The 26,934-nt window shown below is 46.4% G+C and overlaps 1 long non-coding RNA gene across 10 annotated transcripts in view; it reads left to right on the top strand.

Moving 5' to 3' along the window:
- The window catches only part of LOC108394829 (uncharacterized), a 269,317-nt gene that overhangs the window by 60,008 nt on the left and 182,375 nt on the right, over nucleotides 1-26,934 (top strand). For all 10 annotated transcript variants that reach the window (XR_005056961.2, XR_012133172.1, XR_012133169.1 and 7 more), the window contains exon 2: nucleotides 347-570. This is a non-coding gene — a long non-coding RNA (uncharacterized lncRNA). The remainder of the gene's footprint in view (nucleotides 1-346; nucleotides 571-26,934) is intronic.

Raw genomic sequence — 26,934 nt, 5'->3', positions numbered from 1 at the left:
TTGGGGACAGGTGCTCAGGGCCTCTGCGGGCCCCAGGAGTAGAGCCTGGCTGGCCCAGAGGGTCAGAACTGGCTTTAGCTTCTCAGGAAACAGGCAGTGGGCTTGTGGGAACATGAGTTTTTTTCACTCTCCTCTGAATTGTTTTTCAGCAGACGCCCTGCACCCACATTACCAACTGCAATTTTTGTTGATTATCACTATTTGAATAGGTGCTGATAAATTGGATTCCCCAGCTCACTGTGGCATTTATGATCTGTCTTTCCCTTTTTGGTTTCCACGTACTGGAGTGATTGTCTCTCAATGTGGTTGGCGTGACCTGTGTTTTTCACGCATGTTTTTGTTTCAGAATAACTGGGAGATGAAACAGGAAGCCCTGTGACACACTTGATCGAAAATGGCACAGACACAGAAAAATCGGGACTCAGCCCCCTCCGGTGCCTCACCTGCCGCCCACAGCCAGAATGCAGGTGAAGGGTTCACCCTGGGATGCGGTGCTAACAGCTGTGCACTCCTAGAGCCTCCACGTTCGCGGGTGATGTGTCTGCGATGACACGGCCACAGTCTGGTCTGGTGAGTTTCTTATTTGTCTGGCTAGACTCCGTGGGTCTCAATCCCTTTTCCTTCATTAAAAGCGAAACTAAAGAAAAGCGAATTGTTTGCTGATTAGCTATATTTAAACCCTAATTTAAAGGATACCAAATAGCGTTTGAGATTAATTTCTATAGGAACACAAGTAAACCCTGCCTTAACCACACAGGCCATTATGACACCTTTAGAAGTGTGTGGAACTTGAATCTCTCATTACTCAGCCTGGTTTGCCCTACCTTTCCTCCTGCCACTCTAGAAGACCTTTCTAGAGTCAGGATTGGCACATCAACATTTGAGAAAAACACTGGAAGACATTTGGAAGTCTCTTTCCACACCCACTCTGAGGATGTCCTGCAAATGGTGACCCCCCCCACAAACCATCAACAACCTGGAGTTTTCAACCAGAGACTTGTCTTCTCAGCGGCAACCCTCCCTACACTCATCAGTCACCCACTCACTTCTTTCCAGAAAGGTTTCTTTGTGGTGTACTGTGTGCCAGGTTCTGGAAACAAAGCAGCAGATGAGATCAACTCTGCCCCGGTCTTCTCAGCACCTTCAGTCTACTACTAGGGCCATCACTGGGGCTTTGCCCATGAATAGGGGAGGGCTGTGCAGTTCATAATGGGTGGATGGCATGGTCATTTGATTTAGAAGCCCTGATTTTTTAAGGCACCCTTCAAATCTGAGTCCCTGGAGCTGGCAACTAAGTATTCCTTAAAATGGGTAAATGCAGCGCATTCCTCCTGCGGAGCCCCACTCTCTTCCCCAACCCTTCGTAGGACAGCTTGACCCTCCTAGGGACCTGGCCAAAGAGGCCATGAGCAGTTGCCTTCCAGCATTTCTGTCCGTTTCCCCCTTTCAGGCTTAGCCAACATCCAAGAATACTGTGAAAGGACCACTTGTACTGTTTCCTACTTCACAATAATTTGTCAGCAGACCTCACCGATCCTCTCAAAACCCCCAGTCGCACGGCACAGCGCACACTGCGGGGCACACCCAGGTCTCACCCAGATGCCCCAGGGAGGCTCTCTCTGACCACTGTCCTGAGATAACCCACACTTTTTCTGACTGAATTTCATTTTCATCCCAGAACTTATCAATGTCAGCAATAATCCTGTCTGTTCACTTAGTAATTTAGCTGACAGCCTTTCACCTGCCCTCCAAATTTCAGCTCTATGAAGCTGACTCTAGTCTGTCCCAGCAACCTGCCTCTGCTCAACAATTTTCCCGCCCTGCCTGAAGATTCTATTTCCCTCTCTGCTAGTTCTAGAAGGGGAGGCAGCAGGGTAGAAAGGTGTCACGGGGCAGTGGAGACAGACCCCTTGGTGGGAGGAGCCCAGGCCCTGCAGTGGGTGTGTGCATGTGCCCCACGGGGTGCTCATCAGACCCAAATCAGCCCATCTGCCCGTACCATTGCCCTGGTACAAGGGGATGCTGTCGGAAGAAGGTGTCTCACCAGGTTACCCCTTACCTGTGCTTTTGAGCAGGCTAAACTGCATCCTCTGCCCATTTCCCAGACACTGCCGCACAAAGATATTATGACCTGGAAGTTGGAAATGACAGGCTCAGGGAGAAGCAGAAATAACTCCTATGGTGTTTGCAGGAAAACTAGTTTGCAAAGATAACTGGAGAAGGAACAGAAGGGAACCAAGCACCCAGTTCTCGGTGTCTGGAGTAGTGAATGGTTCTGAACCCAGGATAGACATTAGAAATACCCAGCAGCCTGAAGAAAGCAGACACCCAGGCTCCACCAGGACCAATCACATCAGAATTTGGGATGGGGGCAGATGCCAGCATTTTGTCAGACTCTCCAGGTAATTCATGTAACCAAGGTTGAGAACTGTTGGTCTAAGGCTATACTGTCCAACAGGGGTGCCACTAGCCACATGTGTTTATTGAAAACTTAGAGAGTGGCTGGTGTGACTGAGGAATTGAATGTTTAATTCCTTTTTATTTTAATTAATGGGAGTGTAAATATCCACATGTGACTGGTGGCTGCCATATTGGACAGCACACCCCAGAATGTGTGTGTCATCACAGACATTTCTACCAGACAGCTCAGTCTAGCAGAATTCTGATGCCTGGAACTGCCCAGTGACACTCCAGTGACCCCAGGGGAAATCAAAGGCAATTATCTGTCTGTTTACTTGACTCAGGTCTGCTCTCCTGACTTGGGACTGCATCTCTGAACACCTAGCCCTGGAAAGGGAGCTTTATGAATGAGTTTTTAAATTATTGTAATCCCAGAATTTAGGGCAGTGGGAAACAAGCCTTCTAGGAAGAATTTTTGGGAAAATGAATTGCCAGAGGAGAGGTGCGGAGTCTTGGAGATGTTCGGGCTTTTGTGATGGGCTCACTGAGGCTGTTCAGCAAACCCCACCAGTTTGGGGTTACAGCTGGAGAAAGAGAAGCCAAAGCTGAATCATTTTCTTCTTATCACTCGCAGACTGTCAGATTTTTTTTTCTTTTTTTGGAGGGAAAGCACCTTACAACAAATAATAATACTATTTTGAATTTCAGAGCTTTCCCTTTTTCAAAGCACTTTACCACCTCTGACTTAGTTTGTCCTCACAACAAGCCCATAACATGATAGGGACAGGATTTTTTTTAGTGCCTGTCTCACACCCTGGGTGCTCAGTGGCATGCAAAGAATTAAAAAGTAAAGGTAGAGGCTCCAAAGTGTTGTTTTGTCATCTCTGGCCACGTTCAGGTACACGGGAGCATCACCAGACTCAGATGCACCCAGGCTCCCTTTGCACCCCTCCAGGGAATTGTATTCTTCAGAGACACAGGGCTTCACACCTGTTCTGTCTTGTTTCATCCCAGCTCTTTAACTCTTGAGCATTGATTCTTTGAGGCCATTTTTCCTTACAGTTTGGTGTGACTTACAGAGTTAATAAATATCCCTTCAGTGTCTCTCTCCAAGTTGTTTTAAAATGCAGTGAGAGGGACAGAGCACAGGGCCAGGGGACATTCCTGCTTCCCTCCAGGGCACATGAGTGGTGCAAAACCAGCCACAGACTGACAGGGTCAGCTTGGAGCTTCAGCTTGCTCTGTGTGTGGAGCTGCAGAAAATCATTTCAAACCATTTGGACTGGGGAGGAAATACTGAATAGTTTGTCCAGCTGAGGTCTCCTGGGTGGCCTGGTCCGCCTGGCCATCTCCTGCAGCTGAAGTGGCGGGGAGGCAAGAGCACAGACGCAGGGCCGTGAGTTGGCCTCTCTGGGATGGTTGTCTTGCTAACTGAATTCCCCTCCTCACACCAGCATCTGGCTCATCTTTTATATCTTAATGTACATAGGATACGATGAGAGGTTTTCAGATGCTTTACTGAAAGCAAGACACACTTTCTGGGGCATTCCCCTAATTGACTGTTCTGGTGAAGCTCGTCAAAACAGGAAATGAGGTTAGCATGGAATGACTTTCTCTGAGAGATCTTGTGTGGCCTCTTCGAGACCACCACTTTCCTCCCAAAGGCTTGTGAGCCTTACCTAATGTCTCTTCTTGGTTTGCCCGGAAATTGGAGTGATGCTACCATCCTCTAGATTTTAGAGCCCATTCCTTTTGAAAATGGTGGTGATATTTGCTCATTCCCAGCCTTCCAGACCTTCTTGCCTTCACTCCAGTGTCTCTGAGATGTTTGTGAGTGGCTTTGAAGTTAAAGCTGCGCCTACTTCGAGCATAGCAAAATGTGGTTGAGCCGAGGGCTCGGTGCACATGCTGCGGCCGACAGGTTCACACGCAGACCCCCTCCCCCCCCAAGCTCCAGGTAGCTCCCAACTTGTGCTCTTTGGTCCACATGTTCCCTGTGCATCAGAGTTGCCAGTACGAGAATCAAAATCAGTGGGAGCAATCCACTTTCTCCCCCTGCTCCACGTGTGAGCATCTGGCTCAGAAATGCACTATGACTGAAAGAGTTGGGCCTGGCTTCTTCACATGAATTCCCCTGGTGGGCTCCTCAATTCAGTTATCAAAAGCAGTGAGGGTTTCAGAGTCTAGGCAGGCTGCAACATGGCTCTTTTTGCTGAGGCTTTCTGATGAATGACTCTACTTGAAATTTCTAGATGTAAATGTCTTTTTGTCCACACTGAAGTACTTTTGAGTCATATTTGCTTTTAGCCAGGAGAAGGGAGTCAGCCTGGAGAAGGTCTGGCCTTGACCCACAGGTGTCCAGGGATGATGGTTGTCTCCAATGTTTTGGATTACCTCTAGAAGGGTCGCTCCGCATGTCCAGCTCTGCCTGATGCTCTCACCTCTGTAATTTCAAGTCTATTTTTCTTTTTACGTGAGTTGGCAGGACCTCCAAATCCATTCTGAGTCCCAATGGCTGGAATGGGGCACACCCTTTTCTATAGCCTGGGGTCAGGTCTATAGGTACTGTGTTTTCAATGATGACCTCCTGAGCAAATGGATTAATGAGCATGCACCTTTAAGTGAATCCCAGCTACTGTCTGAGGGTTCAGTTTGCTCCAGATGTAAGTTTTGGTGTTTCAAAACATTATTTCCAGTCCTTAGAACAGGTCCCTGAGGTGACATAATATCCTTAGGTTTCAGTTAAGAAAACTGAATTTCAGTTTGCTCCAGACCAACTTGTAACGTAATGGCACATCCTGGCTTTAAGTCCAGAGTCGTGTGGCCATCTCTCTATTACACTGTCTCTTTGTGTTTTATACATGTATCCAAGCAAATGCCAGTTTTCCTTAAAAATGACTGTGAATGAGAAGCAGCAGTTGGAAGGCAGATAGCAGAGCATAACTGAAAACAGGGGGGCACTTGGAGGTCAGGTGATCTGTGCGACCCCTGCTCCCCTGACTGGGCAGTGTAGCTGCCACCCCAGCCTCTGCCATGGTCACCCCGACAGCCTTGTAGGCCCTGCCTCCTGCCCGCATTGTGTGAGGAGCCTGGGGAGAGGGGCAGGCTGTGGACAGACTTTGTTCTTTGAGAACTGCCTGCCACTCAAATTGTGGCTGGGGGGATCAAAGAGGCAGAGCCCTGCCCTGTCCTCTTGGCCCCAGAATCTGCATTTCAGCAAGATCCCAGGAGATGGGTGAGAGGACACAGCTTAGAGCCCTGCACTCGGGGCCCCTTGAGGTCAGAGTCCTGTGGGGACACCTCTTACTGCCAAAGCCCATGTCTGCCTGCCTTCGGCAGGTGGCCAGTAAATGTTAGTGAAGTGAATGTGGTCTTTATTCTTCCAAGCTGCTGGTGGGGAAGGGGTTTCCTGTTGGACAGAGGCTCCTGGGGTCCCAGGCAGGCTTCCACCCCTCTGCAAACTGCGGGGCCACTGGAGAAACAGTGAGACAAGAAGGAGAGCGGGCTGAGCAACCACAGGAGTTGTACCCATAGAAGAGATTGCTGCTGCCATTTGAGGAGGAAAAGCAGCAGTAAAGGAAATACACTGTCCAGAACTATGAATGTCTGTCTCCAGCCCTTTCCAGTTCTCACCCATGATTTTTATCTTTGGAGCTTCTAGAGGCAACACAGAACGTGACTCTGTAATTACTGTTGCTGGTCCCTTTAGGTGAAGGGATCGTGGACCTCGGTTTGCCAGGCTGATCCTAGTCATGCCCATCAGAAAGCCATAATGCCCGTTAATTACTTGCAGTTCTGCCTTTCACTCAGACATGTCCTGGTTTGGACAAAAAATCAAGTCACCTTATGCCTGCTTTTTTAGTCCCCTCAGAAGTTGCTTAATGAATACAAAGCTGCTCACATGCCATGGTCTCTCTGGGAAGGAAGGGTGCTGGGCAGATCGCTGATGGCTCTGCTAGGGCTGCCCTACAATAAGCAGAGTTGCCAGCGGAAGAGTGTGAATAGGTGTGTGCACACATATGCATTTGTGTGGAATGGTCCTGTGAATGTCGGGGGGTATGTGTGGGGTTGCGTGGTCTATATGTGTGGGGTGTGCATCTATAGTGTGTGTGCATGCCTGCCTATGAGGGTGGTGTGGGGTGGGTGTGCACACATGGGGCGGTGAGCGGGTGGGTGGGGTGGCATTACTGTGTGTGGTGCATGTGCTGTGCATACGGGTGGTGTGTTTGCCCAGCTGTAGGTACGGTACATGTGTGTTGTGGGTGCAGGTGTCTGTAGCTTGTGTGTGTGTTCACTGTGTGTATGTGAGTTGTGTGGATTTTGCATGAGGCCGAGTGCAGGTTTCTGTGTTACAGGAGCACCTGTGTAGGTGTATGTGGGTGTCTGCCATGTGCATATGTGTGTGTCTATTGGGTATCAGTCTCTGGTATGTGAGTGAGTGTTGTTTTTTGTGTGTATGTGTGTCTGGTGTGTGTGTGTCTAATGTGTGTGTGCTGTGTGTGGTGTGTGTGCATCTGGTGTGTAGGGGCACTGCACGGAGGGAGAGAGGATATGCCTGCCCTCTAGGCTCATTTGAAGGCTGTGTTCAGACCCAGGCAGAGCTGTGCACATACCACCACAAGGGGAGGCCTCTGCCCCAGGTGGGGGGCCCACCAGGTACTCCTGGGGAGCCCCTCTGAGCAGCTGTGTGGGTGGATGGGGTGGACGTCTGCTGAGCTAGTTAGTGCAGGCCCTGAGCCTCTTGCCCCTGAGCCTTGGGGACTGGATGGGCCCCATTGCTCATGCCCAGCTTGTGACTGGCTCATAGTAGGGCCTCAGGAAAGATTTGCCCCAGTGGACTCATGTACATGGAAGCCCATCTCCTCTGCCCTGCTTGCTGACCTAGGGGCACTCAAGGAGTGCGTCTGTCTCCAAGTGTCACATGCAGTGCCCTTGTAGGAGAAGAGGACTCCTTCCTGCAGCACTGTGTCCCCGGCCAGCGGCCCCAGTGATCTTCCTGGACAGAGTGCAGAGGCAGCCAAGCCCAACCAGGCAGGCCCTTCTCTCAGTCATGGCCCTATCTCCATGGTGATCTGCCTGGCCTTGAGATGCTGAGGTGGCCCACCTGGTCCCAGAGCAGAAGGTGCCTGGCCTCTTACCTGCATGGCCCCTGACCTGGCCCTCACCTGCTGTCCCTTCTGGAAGAGCCCTGCTCGTGTTGGTCAAGGGCCACCTGACTTTCCTCTCCCTGAGCCTCCAGAGGCAGCGATGGCCCAGGAAGCTATTTCCAATGACATGACCAGTGCTGGGGCCCTTCCTTTAGGCTTAAGGAAGTGGAGACTCCAGAAGTGACAGAACTTGGTAACACGTGCCCCAGTTCTGGTCTGCAAGGTCTCTTTAAGGCTCAGTTTCCAAATCTGTCAACTGGGGAGAATATGTCTACTGTGCCTGCATAGGAGGAAATTTGCAATAATGTATGAAGGCACTTAGCATAACAACCTGGCACAAAGTACTGATTCAGTAAATGGTGACTCTCATCATTATTATTTTAATTCATAAAAATTGAGGACTCAAAAAATTAATGTAGAACTGTGCCATCAGTGAAAATACTCTAATGGGGTCCCAGTGACCTAAGCCATAAAATATCAAATATTAAAAGGGAAAAAGAAAAGATCTAGAAAACAAGGTTAACAGAGAGGGGTCTTAGAAAAAAAAGTAGTGGTGGAGACAGGGAGCCAGAGAAATGTGGGGCCAGCCTGCGGTGACAAGCGTGACAAGAGCTGGATCCTGAATATGCGGAGCCAGACAGCGTATAGGAACAGTGATTTGCTTTAATGTAAATGTTTTTATGTCTTTCTGTTCTTGAACTTTTAACCTTGCTGGTAAACAGAGCACATACAGTAACGAATTGTTTTTCTGAGAATAGACTTTTGAGGAAATAGGAAAAAGAAAGGATTTTTATTAGGTAATTGTCAGTCTTGTGCATCGTGGTTGAAAACCTCTTGCCTCTTAACTGTGCTTCAGGAGACAGCTAGCCACCAAAAGATCAATTTATTTTAATGTAAGGGAGAAAAAAAATCCTTTAAAATGTGTAAATAGAGCCATTCGAAAATAGCACAATTTATAGACAATAGAGGGAAGAAAGTCATTCTCTAGAAAGTTTCTGAGACAAAAGAACAACCCATCCAAACTCCAGTTTCTTGTGTCTAATTAGAAACTCTCCATGCCCCATATCCCTGCAGACTCCTGCCCTTCATGCTCCACTCACCCCATTTCCATCCACTGTAACTTCTGAGATCCTGGGATGAAAGAGAGCTCCCTAGTCCTGCAGGGAAGAGGGAGCCTAAGACACACTTGCAATGTCCAAGGTGCTTGCTTTCTTCTCCAGGCAGGGGGCTCATGGCCATCCTTGTGCACAGACTCTGTCCCTACCAACCAACTGGGTGAGAATACTCTGTGGCAAATGAGAATCATGACAGGGGACCAAGCAGAACAAGGAAGACCCGGATGCCAGCATGAGGTTTTCACTTTAAAGTGTCACTTCACCTCTGCCTTGTAATTTCCTTAACTGTTAAATGAAGATGTGTCATTTTTGGCTTTCAAGCCCCATGGAGATGTTGTCAAATGCAAGATCCGTGAACTGCTTTGAAATAGTTGCATGAAAAAAAAAGAAACCCTCACCATGCCAAGTTGTGATGGAGTCTGACCAACGCTGTAGCAAGTGAACACAGGTCCTTTATGGCTGATAAGACCCGGTAGGGACCCTGGCCTCGTAATAACGCTCCCTGTCCTCAGTATGTATACCCACAATGTTGTGTCTGTTGATTTGAATGCTGGTGGAACCTCTTCCAAATAATGCTCCCATTGGAAGGTAAACTGAGGACATGAAGGGTAAATATTTCAAGTCTTCTAAGACATAGGGCAGTGTTGACAGGACTTCTAAGAAAGTTTCTCCCTGCCTTCTTAGAGGAAGAGGGGAGAAGAGGAGAAGTAGACAAAAATGAAACAAATTGCCAGACCTTTTAAAAAAGTGGGACAGAAACAACAGAGCATGCTAAGAGAGGCAGCCTGTGGGAAGTCAGTTCCTAAACTCTTGGTCCCCACCCTCTGCCCTCTTCTTCCTTTCAGAATAAATTAAAGAATGGGCTAAAATCCAAATGTGTGTGTGGTATCTTTATCTGATTGACCTCATATTACTAATCACATCTTATCTTTGCTTGTAAAGCACCCCCCTTCCTGTTCTCCAGACACATTACTTGTTTAAATGTTGTGAACATAGCACACCTATGAGTCAGCTCTGCAGAAAAATATAACACAAGGTCTTTGATCCTCTGTAATTCGTTCAGAGGGCTAGTTCTGGAAAGCCTGAGCTGGCCTTACTAGCAACCTGTTCCCCACATTCCCAGGGCTCAGCAAACAGCCACTCTCCCGAAGCAAGCAGGGTGAGACAGCAGGTAAATACCAAAGAATGGAAATTTGATTCTTTTCCCTACCTGTGTCTTTTCTAGTTGACAGGATTATATGTACAATGCAAAGTTTGCTGAGACTCATGAGTCTGCGGATCCATTTGTAAGGCTGTGTTAATATTTTTGAGAAATTCAGTTGCCTGTAGTTAATGCTTTTTTTTTTTAACTTGATTCATCTCAAACTGCTGGAGCTGGAAAATAAGATGCATGTTTATTTTTAAGATGTTTTTAAGATGAACTTATCATCTTGAAAAAGTTATTGTGTTGTGGTGGTGCTCCTGGTCCCTGCTGTTGTTGGTTAGCTGGTTCTAGGTTCTACAAGGCCTCTCCTCTCTGGGCTCCTAGGCAATGACTGGGCTGATGCAGTTCTCCAGCCACATGATGAAACAGTTTTTAAGGCAAAGACTGAGTGGGTAGTACTGCTGAATAAAGCTCCTGTGCACACACACGTGTGTGTGTTTCTAGCTTGAAAGTTCTTTGCAGAATTACATAAATACTTGGATGTAAGTTGCAGTGTGCACATGAACATGTCCCATTATGACAAAGGTAGATTTAAAAGTATTTCTTCCATTGGTAAATAAATCTTCCCCAGTCACTAGAGCTGCTAGTCACATTTGCAATGTCTTCAGCCTCCCCTAAACCCTGACCCTTTGGGCAGCAAGTTGGGAGGCTCTTTATTTGAGTCTAACTTCCTGTTTCTTTGAGAGAGGAATCTAACATTTATTGAAATACAATATGAGCATGTATTTGTTCTAAAAGTACTTTCAGGTACTCATCCATGGCCCAATGAGGCAGGTATTAGCTTCACCCCACTTTAAGACCAAGAAATGAAGTCTTGGAATGGACAAGCAGCCTGTCCAAAACGACCCAGTTAGGAAGTAGCAAAACTGGTACTCAGAGTGGTTTGTTTAATCAAATTGCTTAAAAGTACAAACAGAATTTTGGGGTTAGCTGGGGAAAAAAAGTAGTACCTACTTTAAATTTGCTGCACCACACTGGCTTAAATGATAAATGAACACACATGAGTACTGAAAAGCCACAGATACTCTTAAAGAAAAGGTGAAATTATGAAGTTCACTTTAGGCAAGCCTCTGTCTGAGAGTAACATGGTGGGGTGTCATTTAGATCCCCCCAGTGCTTGTATAAATAGAGAGATTTGGGGCTCACTTTATTTGAGTGTTTTTGATGTTGGCATAATATACAATCTCTGATTGCTCTTCTAAATTCAAGGAGAAATGCATCTTCGCATCAAATTGAGAGAGGAATCTAATATTTATTGAAAACAATATGAGCATGTATTTGTTCTAAAAGTACTTTCAGGCACTCATCCATGACCCAGTGAGGCAGGTATTAGCTTCACCCCATTTTAAGACCAAGAAATGAAGACTTGGAATGGACAAGCAGCCTGTCCAAAACGACCCAGTAAGGAAGTAGCAAAACTGGTGCTCAGAGTGGTTTGTTAAATCAAATTGCTTAAAAATGTGAACTTGGTTTGTGAAACAACCCTGTCTGCATGGTAGTATTGCCTCCAATCTATCACCAATCCACCAGGCCCAAGGTGGTCCTCCAACCAGAGACCGGCATGTCCAGAATAGGAACCCAGGCTGCCGAGCTCCTTTCCCCTGCCACGAGGTCAGCTGGGGGCACCTTCAGGCACTCACACTGTGTTGCCTCCCTGTCCAGGCGCAGGATGAATGCCCCTGGCACCATGTTGTGAAGGCACCTGCTTCTGGAAAAGGGGTTCCCTTCTGAGCGCCAGAAGCCTGTCCCTTCACTCTTGAGTTCTAAAGGCAACATTTGTCCAGGCTGACATAGAATTGTGTGGGCTGCTTTCTGTGTTTCATCGCAGAAAGGAGTTGTGAAAACTTGGGAAGTGGGAGGCCTCGGCCCCGGCAGTTGGCTTCCAGAGCTGCAGCCACGATGCCGCTGAGACCAGACTCTCTACATGGAATGGGGAGGCTTTCCTCGGGAATTCCCTGAGTCCCTGTGGGGGAGGCACGCTCGCCAGATGTTCCCGATTCAACACCTGGGCCGGTGTGGATAGTACTTTCTAGAACATCTCGGGCAGGGTGACACGGTTCTAGAGCGCCACAGTGACCACCTGTCTCAGGGACTCTCGTTCCAGCCCCTCCTTCAGTGGAGCTCAGAATGTGAAGGTCAAACACTGAATCTGCTCTTGTCATCCCTGAAGACTCTTTTTTTAAAGGTTCTGCACATTCACACAGAAATCAGGAACCTGATCACTGTGGAGGGAAAAATCCTTCTTTCCTGAAAGTTCCCATCCATGTTGAGTAAACATCATAAATCTATGGCAGAGAGACAGGCTGCATGTCTCAAATTACCTCCTGCTACAATTTTAGCTTCAAGTTTTAAGGCCCTAAACATGAATAACATTGTATCCCAGCACAGGTCTGATTAATGAGGTGGATTTGCCAACTTCGGGGTCGGAGAGTGGCTTGCCACCCTCTTCTTTTTATTCCGCCGGCTTAGTAACCACTTCAGCAAATGTCCCTATTAAATATACAAGGCAACAGAGTGCAATAAAAACTGAAGGATGTGGCAGATAAACACCAGCATCTCTCCAGGCAGACCTCATTACCCGAAAAAGGGTAGGTCTGCCCAGGTTTGCCCCTGGAATCCCAAATGTTCCATCGTGATTCCAGCATGAAGTCGCTCCCACCTTGCCATTTGCCTTGGGGCAGGTTTAATCTGTAGGTTGCATTTTTGGGACCATGCTTCCTGGGTAGTCTTGTGGTTCATACAGGGAGCAGCCAGAACCCACCCTCCTTATGGGTGAGACAATCGTGCCCTCTTAGACATCTGAGAATAGGGCTGAAAGTTATGCCCAGAAGGTAATGCAAATTAGCTGCTGATATCCAACCAGGAAAGAAAGGGGGTTTTGTCTTGCCCAGATAGTGCCAGCCTCCAGATAGGGTTATGAGTCCCTGAAATAATTCCTGGATAGGAATCATATTTGTTGAGCATTTACTACATGCTGGGCACACTCAACAAGAAGGGCTGAATCCTCTGTGAGGTGGCAGAGGGGCCCAGCACACATCATCTCCTTTGCTGGGCACAACAGCCCCCTCCAGGCAGTGACAGTATCTCCATGATTCTCACACATAATCAAGCTAAGGATTCTGGGGTGACACAACTTGTCCAGTGAAGCTGGATTCTGAGCCAGGCTCTGACTCCAGGTTTGATATTCTTTTATTTTTTTAAGTTGGTGGAAAAGACTTACATTTTTTTTTATATTGAGGGACATACAATAACAAAGTCAATATACTTAAGCATTAAAACCTCTCTGCCTCCCCATCCCAGTTCCTACTCTCATCCTTCTTATTCACACACACACACACACACACTTCTTCACACTTGAACCCTTGTGTGGACCAATTACATCAATGATGTAACCACAGCAGAACCTGGCTTAGTCCGAATTACAGGAAGTTTGAATCTAAAATTTTCATGATATTGAGGCTCTATAGAGTCAGTGTTTCCAGTGAGTTTTCATTTTCTTTTCAACCATATTCCAGAAAGCTTCTTCTCTAAACGGCCAGATAGTAAATATTTCAGGATTTGTAGACCATACGGTCTCTGCTACAACTATTCAACTCTACCATCATAATGCAAAAGCAGCCACAGGCAATGCGTACAGAAATGAGAGTAGCTGTATTCCAATAAAACTTTATTTACAAAGACAGGCAGTAGCCCAGGTTTGGCCCACGGGCCATAGTTTGAGATCCTATAGTTTAAACCCAGGTCATCATTAAAAGTGCTTAGACATTGAGCCTGGCTAACCTACCAGAGGTGGGACTAGGTGCCAGGGCCCTTGCGGTGAGGCAGTAGAGGTTCACCACTGCTTACTCAGCCCTGCAACCACATTGCTGCTACCCTCAGATGGTGAGGCCAGCAGGTCTCAACACATGCTCCAAAGGGAGATAGCAATAGACATTTTGCCAGAAAGGAGTTCTCTGGGTTAGTAAGTTTGGGAAACCTGAGGCTAGATAGTCAAACTGTTTCCATTACTGCAGGACTTCTCAGGTCCTTTAATATATGGATGAACATTAATAATCTCTAGGAAAGGAAAGTAGCTCAAGTTTTGCAAGCTCATTGGACCTTTGTGCCCAGTCCTTTGTGTGCAGAGCGTGTATGCACACTATTCTTTTGGGACTGCTCTAGACCCCAGGTCCTAAAGTTTTTCATACGGTCTTACTTTTACTTCTGTCAACTGTTCCCACTTGAGGGTACCTGTCTCAGCTGCTACCACCCATACAATAGCCCACTTCATCCTCAGAGTCACTGTGGTTCAGCAGGGGAATTTGGAGGCCCTGCCTCCCATGACCTAGTGTGAATGTATTCAGATTTGAGAGTGTAGGAAGGACAGGGTTGGGGTGGAGGCTGGTGTGTCTCTTTCCTTTGTTTCTACAACATGCTGCTTGAAGGTCTGGTGTGTATGGCCTTGTAGAATGTTCTAGAACCTCTTAAGTCTCCTTGTGCTTTTGGTTTGAGAGACTGGATGGAAAGTCTCCTGTAGGACAGGTCTCTGGTAGCTCTCTGTGATCGTATAGTGGTTAGTACTCTGCATTGTGGAAAGCCTCCCATAGGAACACAAGCTCAGAGCTTCTTGAAGCCTGAGGCAGACAGTTAGCTCTAGTCAGGGACCTTAGGGACTCTGATGGAAGCATGGGCACAGGATATTCGTGCCTGAAAGGTCACCACCAAGTGCGACTCAGCGAGAAGGCAGGACTCAAAGGTACGGAGTCACTGCTATAGTGGAAAAACCATCCAGTGAGGGCAGTTTTGAGTAAGAGTTAACCCTGAGGAGTCTTCTGTTCATCTGTAAAGTGGAAATGCTGATGCCTGCCAGCCTTCAGTTCGGAGCAGGGGGCTGGAGAGAGGTGTGTGCTAGAGTTCACAAAGAAGGCTGAGGTGGGGTTTGTAGGAAGCATCTGGGGTGATCCAGACCTTTCTGGGCCCTTCTGAGAAGCCAGGCATTGTAAACAAAGTTGGGAATTTGCCTTGCAGGACAGGCTCCTTTCAGCATATGCTTCAGTCCCAGCACTGGGCTCACTTTTCAAAACCAAGTATATAACAAAGAGCTTTTGAAAAGGTCTACCTGGTCCTCAAAGACCCGCAACAAATGGAGTGCGGTGGTTGGGCTGGGAAGGGTTCTTGAGGCTTATTTATCATGTGATATTTTACAAGGAGGCTGTGCATTATTTTTCTAATTGAAAGTGAGTTTTTAAAAAAGACAAAGGACATCAGGAAAAGATGTGATTTTAGGTTCAGACTTCTTTCCATTTTGACAAGATGAGTGGGTTCCATGAAAAAGCTTGCTGACCTGCTGTTACTGTCCCACTTTGTTGGGTTTTAATGTTTGTTTTGTTTCTCATTTGTGTAGCTCTCTTACTAAGAAAGCTCCTAAACCAAATCAAAACAACAATGACAAAAGCAGTAACAGAGAACCAAATCACACCAGCACAATTCAGACTGTCTTGGTTCGTGCTGCTGTTCCACAGGTTGTGTTTGTTTCAAAGCGCACCTGCCTCCTTTTCTCTCTTAGTTGCTGTGTGCTGCCGGGATTCCCTGCCTCTTGTCCAGGGACCCACGTGAATCCCCCAGCCTGTCTTCATCCCCTCTCCCCACCCACCCCAAGGGGAAGGAGCCTTGCCAGCTTTGGCTCCTTCCAGGCAGGTGCCTTGCCCTGAAGCCAGGTTCGAACCCGGGAACGCCAGTCTTTCAGATGGGACCTCTGTAGGCAGAGGAACCCCTTTCTTTTGGGGAGTCGGTCCACAGAGGGACCATCAGCAGGCCCTTGTGTTCCCTGCCCAGAGATCACAGTCACGTATCCTCCTGGGAGGTGAGAAATTGATTCTAGCCCCTTCATCTTCACAGTCTCACCTCCCTAGCCCCTGATTTGCAAGCAGTCAGAGAGAGCTGCCAGGCCTCCGCTAGGCTCAGGCAGGGAGGGTGAACGTGGCCACTGCTTAGGAGGAAGAGCCAGGCAGGCGTGAGGTTGAATCCCAGCCCTGACCCGGACTAGCTGTGTGATCCAAGGCACCTCTGAGCCTCAGTGTCCCAATGTGTAAAGTGGAGACAAAGACCAGACCTTTCCCCATGGGTGGCTGTGTGGCAGAAGTGCCATTGTGCCCATGCACAGGGCTGAAGCTGGTGCCCAAGGAAGGGGCTTCGGAGCAGGGTCTGACAGCTATCGGGAGGCTGCTGCGTCCATCCTAGGGAGGCTGTGCCGGATCAGAGGGGAGCTCTACAAGCCACTTGAAAGGGACCTTGACTCATTTTGTGGTAACCAAATGTGCAGTTCAGGAAGTGCTTTGCAAGAGTGAACTGGGCTCCAGCCGCCCCCTGGTCCCCTGCCCTCTGCTGGGAAGTCATGGCGTGTTGACCTTGTTCCCAGGAGCACTCCCTCTGGTATCAGCAGGCCTGCTTCCACAGTGTGGACACCAGGCTGGTGCCCGTGGGCTGTGTGCCGTGAAGGCTGGCTGCTGCAGGGCCACAGACGGGCCTGCGGACCCCTGGGTTCTAATTCTGCTCCACCCCCTAGGCCAGGCACCCAGCACTCTGAGCTGCTTTTCCTCATCTGTGACTGGACTCTGCCTGCCAGGCCAGCACTGAGTGCTTGACAGACCCTGTGTCATTTAAGCCTTGCAAGCAGCTCTTCGTGAAAATAGGAAGAGCCTCACCATTTAAATATGGGGAAACTGAGGCACCCAGAGGTCAAGAAATGCCAGAGCACATGGAAGGTGAGGCCTACAGCCAGGATTCAAACCTGGGAGTTATACTCCAGAGCCTGCTTCCTAACCACAGACATCTAGAGCCTGGCACGCAGTAGGTCTCAGCAGTTCCTTGTAGGAATGGAAGAGTGGCCAGTTTTGACTGGCCACACACACGATGTGGTGCAGAGGGGACGAATGTGCAGGGGCTTCAGCTCCCGCTGCTGCTTTGCTGTCAGGCAGAGGACTGGCTCTGTCCAGATCCCCTCCGGTTCCTGTGGGATGTCCCCCAAAGCCTCCTGTAGTGGCTGCCTGGAGGGTAGACCCCATGGCAGCCACCCGAGCCTTCCAGGAGCCTGAAGGACCAGGCCGAGGGTGGTAGCTGTCGGTGTGGGGGGTGCTGACAGGTGGTGGTGAGGAAGGCAGGTGCCAGTGGGGGACCTGGACCCAAGTGGGTGGGGGGTTGGCTGAGAAGAAGAGGCTGCCCTGCTAAAATGGGGTTCCAGGCGCTGGCCATGCAGGGCTCTGGTGGGGGAGGAGCAGGGGTGCCCCATCCCAGTGGCACAGAACGGCAGGGCTGGCTCACAGGGCCTGAGGAAAGCAGTGCTTCCTCTCAGCCCTGCTTCCTAGGCCCGGGCACAGAGGACCCTCCCTGTGAGTTGAGCCGTACCTAGGTGGGCAATAGTGGGTCTGTCCGACTGCCATGTTCACGGCACACACCCTCATTCCCAGGGCACTTAAAGCCCCGAGTTGACTGACTGGGTCGGGGAAGCCTGGCCCTCTGGGTCCTCGCATCCTCGGAGCCCAAGCTCTAGCTGCCGGGGCCTGGTCTGCCCGGGCCCCCGGCCGGACAGTGGCCCACTCCCTGTGTCCGCAGCCCACAGGTGGAAGAGGAAGCTGCCATTCTGACTGCCCAGAAACATCTACTCCCCATTTGTCATTGTCAAGCTCTGATGTCTTCTGGGACTATGTTTGAAGGACAGTTTTTACTGTTGCAACCAAAAAAAAGCAAAAGGAAGCAAATAATTACGGGACCCCTTCATTCTGGGACTGTTTTCTGCATCGTGAGAAAGCCATCTCAGTAAATAGGAGCTTTGACCAAATTACCCTCCCCCAGACGAGTGACTACAGCCTCTACCCTCCCCCTCTTTACAGCCCCCTGTGCTGAGAAACGTTGAGATAAATGCATCTGGGCTGATGCTTGAGCAAAATGAGCCAACAGGAAACATTTCATTTTCATCTGGGCTTGTCTGTGCATCTTTTGAAGGCTACCTGTGACCTGGCCTGGGGTCCTTAATGCTCTGTGATCAAAATGCCTCTAGTGAATGACAGCAGCCACTCTGAGAGCAGAGCCACCTCCTGAGCCTTCAGCAGCTCCTGCTGTGTTCTGGGTGTTTCTAGCATGTGCTTGTTCATACACGCGAGAAGCTGAATCAGACTCATGGGAAGTGTGGAGGAGCCCGGTCCGCCCCGAGAGCCCTGTACTTCCCACATTTGCCCTGGCACATGCAGGCTAACACAAACCCCAGCTGCCCAGGCTTGCTGTAACTGACAGGAGGCTATCCAGCCAGCAAGGGAGGCAGAGCAGCCATAGAATGCCCTACCTGCTGGATGCTGGGGTGCGTGAGTGACCCACTTGGAGCTAGTGAATCACAGCTTATCCTGGGTTCTGCTGAATTTCTTTTCTTCCTGGGGATTTGAGGGAGATGTTCTGGGTTCGGAGATCAGGAGGTTGTTTTCCAGCAGGAGGCAGAGGGCTGGTTTTCTGACATGCGAAAAGCAGCCCTCTGTCCCTCTCTACCTTCCCACTGTTCTCATGCAAAGTGTTCTGATTTCCTATGGCTGCAGAGACCTCTTGGTAGCTTAAAACAGCACGAGTATCTTCTCTGACAGATCTGGAGGCCAGAAACGTGAAATCAGTTCCAGAGTCTCTGGGGGAGATTTGGCTTCCTGGACTCTTCCAGCGTCTGGAGGTCGGATGATTTCTGTATTTCTAGGCTTGTGGGCCCTTCCCCTGTTTAAAATGCATCACTTCCATATGTGCCTCCATGGTCCATGGCCTTCTCTGCTTTGACCTTCTGGCATCCCTCTTGTAAGAACCCAAGTGATCATGCTTAGGCTTCACCCAGAAATCCAGGATGAGCTTCCCCATCTCAAGATCTTTCGTCCAATCCCATGTGCAAAGGTCCTTGTGCTATATAAGTTGCCATTCACAGTTTCCAGGGATTAGCCTGTGGGAATCTTTGGGGGCCATTATTTAACCTGCCCCTGAGAGTTATAGTGCAGACCCACCAGCAGCCTCCTGCATCCCTGAGTAGTACCTGGGGGACACCTCCTGACAAGAGAACAATGAAACCTGCTGTGTATTCTGGGCCACTCGGCATTTATTCTCACAGAAAGGCTAGTGTCTGGGTAACTCAGTTCTGGCATCAAGGCCCTGGCTTCTACCAATGAGGGGTGAGTCTGGGGTGCATTGGTGGGAGAGGGGGGTGAGGGAGGATGGAGTTGGCTTCACTGATTTCTGCCCCTGTCTATCTATTGCATAGCAGGCTCTTGTATTAACAAGATGATGTCACCGTTGCCAGAGCTGAAGGAGCTTGAGTAAATGGCTCCTGGATGATTCCTCTTATGCCCTGCCCCCTCTGGCCCTTCTTTCCTGAAACAGGTCATAAAGCCCTCAGGTGGGAGGTGTCCTCTTCCCCAGGAGGAAGAGGGCCTCCTTATCTCCATACACAGGAGAGGCCAAGGAGAAACCTAGCAAAGAGGCCTTGCAAGTGTCCGCCTCTCTCCTTGACCTAGCGTGCCAGGCCATGACTGCCCTCTTCATCAAACCCAGCTCTGTCTGTCTCTTTGGGTCATGTCTTTCTGAGGCCTCCTGAGCTCCCTGAAACTTATATTAAATAAATCTGTGTACTTTTCTCTTGTTTGTCTGTCTTTGTCAGTTTAATTTTCATACCCAGCCAAGGACCTTAAAATGGTTAAGGGAAAGCTTTGTCTTTCATACAGCTCCATATATGCTCATGAAACCCCCGCCCATACCTATGACTGTCTGCAGGCCTTGGAGCATGCCAGATGGGCAAGGGGCTAGTAGGGCAGGCCGGAGCCTCACTGGATACGGGCAGGGTTTTGTTTCTGTCTCATTTCTGAGGCACCTCGACATGCAAAGCATGTTTGTTGAATGAATGAATGAGCAAATGGCTGCTGCTGCCTAACCATCCTTCTTGCTGGTGGACAGTTATGTCCATCTAGAGCTGCAGACATGCTTCAGAGGTGAGCCCCCACAACACAGCTGAAGAGCATTGAATGTTGCCCTTTTCTTTTACCTTTGGTGTTATGTTTTACCCCCTCAGGACTCATATAGACCAGAAACAAAACACAACCTCAAACCCCCAAACTGGGCCTTTACTTGAAAGTGAGAGGGCTCAGAATAGTGAAGTTAATGTGGTGCCATATAATTGTAATGCACTTTGGAATCTACAGCTCTAAGTAAAGTAATAACAGCAAATCAAAGGCTAAAGATATTATCATCAGAATTGATAGCTAAGCACACTTACAGATAGCTTGTAAGTGTTAGAAAATATTTTTTTTTCTAGATTCTGGGTCCTCTTGGGAACTAGCCTGGTGTTGCTGGACTTGTAGTACCAAGAGGAGCCAAGATAGACAGATTGTAGCTGAAATTCCAGGAGGCCTGGGTGGGCCTGAATGCGGAGGGCACAGAGCCAGGGGGACTTAGCAGGCAGAGAGCCCGTGAAGGCATGGGTGCAGGAAGCCTTTCCTACCGGAGCTCTAGGATGTGGACCTGCTGCCCGGGGAGGAGGGAGGGCCTCTGACCTACAGCTTTTGACCTACAGGCAGGGTGACCAACACAGTTTATATGGAACTAAGACATGTCCTGAGATGGGGACTTGCAGTACTAAAGCTGGGACAGTCCCAGGCAAACTGGGAAGGTAGGTCACTCAAGTTCCAACCTGTCTCTAGAATTTTCTGGTGATGAAAGAATCTCAGCCACGGGCTCTGCTTGGGGGTGGGGGCTCTGGAGGATGGGGGGAAGGATCACCCTACCCTTCCCTTCCCCAGTAAGCTTTTGTTGTAATGATCCCTTGTAATATTCGACAAGATGCAGACACGTTTCTCAGAGTCGGTCCTGAGTCAGAGTGGAAGATACCCTTTGTCCAGAGATGGAATTGAGTTGAGTTTCAAGGAAGAGCAGTTTACTTTAAGCTAACATGGCTCAGTGAAGCCACTGGCATTTTCATTACAGGGGTTGCACCTTAGTGCAAAGGAACCCTGAAATCTAGATTTGGGGTCCCTGAGCTCTCAGGCCACTGCCTCAGTCTGCCTTCTCTCTTCTTAGTGGCTGCTTCCCTCTTGGCGCATCTCTTATGTTCACATTCCCTAGAAATACAGGAATAGCTCAAATGCATGTCAGAAGGCCAAAAAATATAACTTTCATCCTTAGAAAAAAAAAATCTAAGCTCATCTTGCATTTAGTCCTTTTTCTGGTGGGAACAGCAAAATATTTCATTTCACTCACTGAAGGTTTCTCAATTTCTACTGTTTTAAATGTTAGAGTCAGTGAGGTCTAAGTTTCTGATGCCACTCAAGATTTCTCCTCTCCTCTTCCTTTTCTAAGTGCCAGAAATGGATCAGTGTGCCCTGCGGCACTGAGACAGGAGGGGCTACACTCACGAGGAAGCTGAGTTCCTCTGCCCAGTCTTCAGGCATTAGCCTTCCTATGTCCCCGACCTTGGCTTCTTTGCCTGGGTTGCTCTCTACCTGTTCTCACATGGGCTCAGGCTAAGTTCTGCTGTGGCTTGGGTCTCTCCTTGAATTGGATGAGAAGTAATGAATTGTATGATGATACCACAGTTTGTTCATCCACCCACTGATGGCCGTTGGGCTCTTTCCAGTTTGGGAGTATTGTGAATAAAGCTGTGTGAATAAAGCTGTGAAGAATATGTGCGAGTCATTTTGTGGACAAATGTGTTTTTCTCTTGGAAAAATACCTAGGAAAAATAATTGCTAGGTCATACACCATAAGTGTATGTTTAATTTGTAAGTAACTGCCAAAGCAGTTTTCCAAGGCGACTGTGTGTTCTCACCAGCAAAGAATGAGTTCTGGGTGCTTCTGTCTCTGTCAATATTTGGTGTGATCAGTCTTATAAAATTCTGAGCATTCTAGTGCATGAGAAATGGTATCTCATTGTGGGTTTACTTTACTTTCCCCTAATTTCTAATTATGTTGAACACTCTGCATGTGCTTATTAGCCATTTGCAAAGGGTCCATTCTCACCCTCTGCCTATTTTTAATAAGGGGTTGTATGTCTTTTATTATGGATTTATAGTAATTCTTTATATATTCTGGATCCAAGTCCTCTGCCAGCTAAATATATTGTGAATATTTTTCCCAGTCTGTGACTTATTTCTTTTTCATTTTCTTTCTTTTGAAGAGAAGAATTTGATGAAGACCAATTTAGCATTTAAACAATTTTATCATTAGTGTTTTTCATGTTCTAAGAGATCTTACCTACTCCAACATCTTCTATGTTTTCTTCTACAGCTTTCATAGTTTTAGGATTTTACTTTAAAGTTTATAATTGATAAGCCTAAATATATGTTGATTAATTTTTATTTTAAGATTTTCTAGATTATTTTGTTGATTTCTAATATCTTTGTGGTCAGAGATATACTCCATATGCTATCATGTAGACAGTAGGCAAAAACAACTGGCAGTTATCTTTTAAAGAAATTGCTAAAGGATTTGTGATAAAGGAGCATGAATATGCAATGGGAAAAAGACATCCTTTTCAATACATGTTGGAAAAACTGGACAGTTACATGCAAGAGAGAATGAAACTGGATTACTCCCCAACACTATATACAAAAGCAAACTTGAAATGGATTGAAGACCTAAAGATAGGACATGAAACCATAAAACTCTTGGAAGAAAACATAGGCAAAAATCTCTTGAACACAAGCATGAGCAATTTTTTTCTGAACATATCTCCTCAGGCAAGGGAAACAATATGAAAAATGAGCAAGTGGGGCTACATCAAACTAAAAAGCTTCTGCACAGGAAAGGACATCATCAATAGAACAAAAAAGCACCCTACAGTAAGGGAGAATATATTCATATATGGTATCTCCAATAAAGGGTTAGTATCCAAAATATATAAAGAACTCATATGACTCAACACCAAAAAATGAAATAACCCAATTTCAAAAATGGACAGGATACCTGAACAGACATTTTTCCAAGGACAACATACAGATGGGCAACAGGCACATGAAAAGATGCTCCACATCGCTCACCATCAGGGAAATGCAAATCAAAACCACAATGAGGTATCACCTCACACCAATCAGGATGGCCACTATCCAAAAGACAAGAAATAGCAAGTAGTGGCGAGGATGTGGTGAAAAGGGAACTTTTTTACACTGTTGTTGGGAATGTAAGTTGGTACAGCCACTGTGTAAAGCAGTATGGAGGTTCCTCAAAAAACTAAAAGTAAAATTACCATAAGACCCAGTAATTCCACTTCTAGGAATTTACCTAAATGAAAAAATCTCTGAGCCAAAAGATATATGCACCCCTATGTTTATTGCCACATTATTTACAATAGCCAAGATATGGAAGCAACCAAAGTATCTGTCAATAGATGAATAGATAAAGAAGTGGTACATATATATATGATGGAGTATTATACAGCTAGCTGTAAAAAAAAGAAAGAAATCCTGCTATGTGAAACAACATGGATGGACTTAGAGGGTATTATGCTAAGTGAAATAAGCCAAGTGGAGAAAGACAAATACCATATGATTTCACTTATATGTGGAATATAAAAACAAAACAGAACAAAATAAACAAAACAGCAATAGACACACAGACACTAACAAGTGACTGGTGATTACCATGGAGGGGTTGTGGTGAGTGGGTGAAAATAGGTGAAGGGGATAAAGAGTACAAAATCTTAATCATAATATTAATCAATTACAGGGATGAAAGTAAAGAATAAAGGGATAGCATAAAGAATAAAGTCAGAAATCCTGTAACATGTTTCTATGTTGACAGATAGTGAATTGGGGTGAGGATTTAATAGGGTATAAGTGTTGAATCATTATGCTGTATACTTGAAACCAATATTTCCTATATATCAACTATACTTAAATAAAAAATATTTATCAAAAAATTACCAAATGACAAAAACAGTAGTCTTCATTTTATCCACATATTTACTATTTTTAATGTTTTTTCCATGTTGAAGACCCAGGTTTACATCTTGATGTCTTTTTCTCTTCAAGCTGAATAACTTCCCTTCACATCCTGATGAAAAATTCTCTCAGCTTCATTTGACTGAAAATATCTACATTACTTTCATTTTTTTGAAGGATGTCTTTTATTGGATATAGAATTTTGGCATTTATCATTTCATTATCTTACCATCCCATGATCTCTGGCCTCATTGCTTCTGATAAAAAGTCTGGTGTGATTCATATCATTGGTTCTCTGTATTTATATTTTCTTCTCCAGCTGCTTGCGGTTTTTCTCTTTACTTTTCAGCACTTCAACAATGATATGTGTGTATGTTTATCCTCCTTGGAATTTATTGAAATTTTTGGGGTTATAAGTTAATGAATGGTTTTCATCAAATTTAGGACATTTTCAGCTATAGTCTTTCAAATATTTCGTCTGTCCATTCTCTCCTCCCCTCTGAGTTTCCAGTTACACACATATTAGAATGTGTGATATAGTACCAAATGTCACTGAAGCTCTTTCATGTTAAAATCTCTTAAAAATCTTTGAATTTCATTTTAAAATGTTGTTTTGCTCTGGGTCCTTAACATTAGATCATTTATATTGGCATGTCTTCTAGTTCACTGACCCTTTCTTCTATTACCTCCAACCTGATGTTAGTTCTAGCCAGTGAATTTTTCATTTCTGAGTATTGTCAAATCTAGAACTTCATTTGGTTCTTTTTAAGAATTGTTTCCATTGCTCTGCTGAGATTGACCACCTGTTTGCTCATTGTGGCAATGTTTTCCTTTAAGTCTTCAAACATATTTATAATAGCACCATAAAATTCTTGTCTGCTAATTCCAAAAGCTGGGTTACCTCAGAGTCTGTTCCTATTGAATGTTTTTTTTTTTTTTCTTGAGTATGGGTCACATTTTTCTGTTTGTCTTGTAGTTTTTTTATTATATACTTTTTTTCATGGACAATAGGTTTAGATACTCTGTATTCTGTTGTCTTCCTTTGACAATAACAGGCAGTTAATTATGGCATAACACCTTGAAGTCACAGAGGTTTGTTTTTATCCTTTTAAGGTGGGTCTGTTTTGATTTTTCCTTCATCTGAGGGAAAATCTTTAATCCTGGGACATAGTCTTTGCTCATAGGCATGATTCCTCCACCTAGATTTCAATGGAATGCCCAAGGTGCTTGTGAAATCTCTCTTGGGAAAATGAGCAGGAATCAAACTCCAAACTCTGTCTCTCCTTAAATGAGCAGTAGTTGAAATCTTTGCTCAGCTCTTTAAACTTTTAGCCCTCAGTTCCCAGCCACCCTGGCGGTCCTGAACTCTGCCCTCTGACACCCTACACCCTAAGCTTTCTGCCTGGCAGACCAAGTATAGCCCTCAGCAGAAAACTGTCTGTCTAAACGTAGATTTCACCTTCTGTGGTTCCTGCTTTCAAAGGTTAAATCCCTCTAGTTTCTGCCTGTTTCTGCTGGCTCTACAATGCTTTCAAATAGTTCTTTTTGAAACATTTTGTTCAAAATTTATAATTGTTATCTGCAGAAAGATTGGCCCAGAAGGAGCTACTCCACCATCATCAGAACTAGAACTTCTTCTAAACACATTTTAAGGGTTTTAAAATATATTGCAAAATTGGCCTCCACTGAGATTGCACCAAATTACATCCTCCCTGGCAGCAGGTGAGTGTCTTGATACCCTGTCCCCTTGGCAGCTAGAATTTCTTAAGCTAAGTATCATGGAATGCCAGAATCTCAAAGACCACCAGGTGCAGTAATGACCAGTTTAAGGTTCCTGGATCCTGAAAGGATTCATGAAGGTAGTACAGTGTTGTAGGAAAATTTCTAGAAGTTATAAACACTACTTATAAATGTAAAATGTACAGTTATCCATAACCAAAACCCTAAGTGCCATTACTTTTGTTTGTAATTAATTACATAATATTTTTCATGCAGACATTGGTTTCTCTTGCTAGTCGAGACTTTTGCTTGATAGTTAAGCATGTTTTTGGCCAACCGAACTTGGAAAAATGCATTATTATTGATATGTGAAGTGTGACTTTTAGGACATAGGAACCTTGGTGCGAAAGTTCATCAGAGGAACTGGTGGCCCTGGGCGCTTTGAGCAGTGCTGGGCGTTTCTTGCAGGTAAATTTAGACTTCATCATTGTGTCTATCCTGATTTGATGGCTTTGTCGGCTGTGGCTTTATCCCCTTACTCCCTGAGGCCCAGTGAGATGAAGAAGCTTGCCTGGAGTACCACAGACATCCCCCCTGGCAGGCACAGAGATCACAGCCTGAGCTCAGGCTTTGTTCTGAACATAGCAGCACATTGGAACCATGAAGGAGTCACTCTGATATCTACTGTAGTTCAGAGAGAAAAATATACAAGGGTATACTTAGAGAAGAGCGTTTTAGAGGGCCATCCTGGGAGCATACTAACGACTGGGTGGGCAGGCATGTTCTTTGAAGTGCCTGTGATTTCTGTGTCATTACTCTCCAGCAAGAAAGAACCAATCGGAATCTAGGTGAACGGCTTTTAGTGGGCAGAGACCAGAGACCCATTGTCTCTTGCCAGATTGTCCTTTATTTGCCTAGAGTGTTCATGTTTATATTGTGATGCTCACTTATGTGTATTCATATCAATCCCGTCTCCTCAATTTCCAGAGGCAAATGCTTCCCACTTTTCATGGTCACACAGAAATGACTGGAGTCAGGTAAACACACAGACTGCTTTCCTTGTTTAACTTCTGGCATATGTTTTAACACCCTGGGAAGTGCTACATATTCCTTAGTATATGTAGTCTGTAGCAAAATTTAGGCTTATTTCACATTTTTCCAGAAAAGTCTGGGTTGCCATTTGAGGCAGCAATCATGAAACCATTGAGACTTCTATCAAAACCTTATTGCTTCAAAAGGATTAGACTAACCTTTAGTTACCTCTACCTGCATGGGTGTGAGGTCACGTGGTGAGATGGTGAGGTTGCGTGTACAGGAGTGAGGGTATGAATGAGCCATACATCTCCTCCGCTTCCTCCCAGCCAAACTGCTCTCAGAAGGCTGACTGGATAAGCAGGGCCAGGCAAGGCCCGTGTACTCGGTTC

Source organism: Manis javanica, chromosome 1 (genome assembly GCF_040802235.1).
Source record: "Manis javanica isolate MJ-LG chromosome 1, MJ_LKY, whole genome shotgun sequence".
Lineage (NCBI taxonomy): Eukaryota > Metazoa > Chordata > Mammalia > Pholidota > Manidae > Manis > Manis javanica.
The sequence above is the reverse complement of the archived record's forward strand: the minus strand, read 5'-3'. Positions and strand labels throughout refer to the sequence as shown.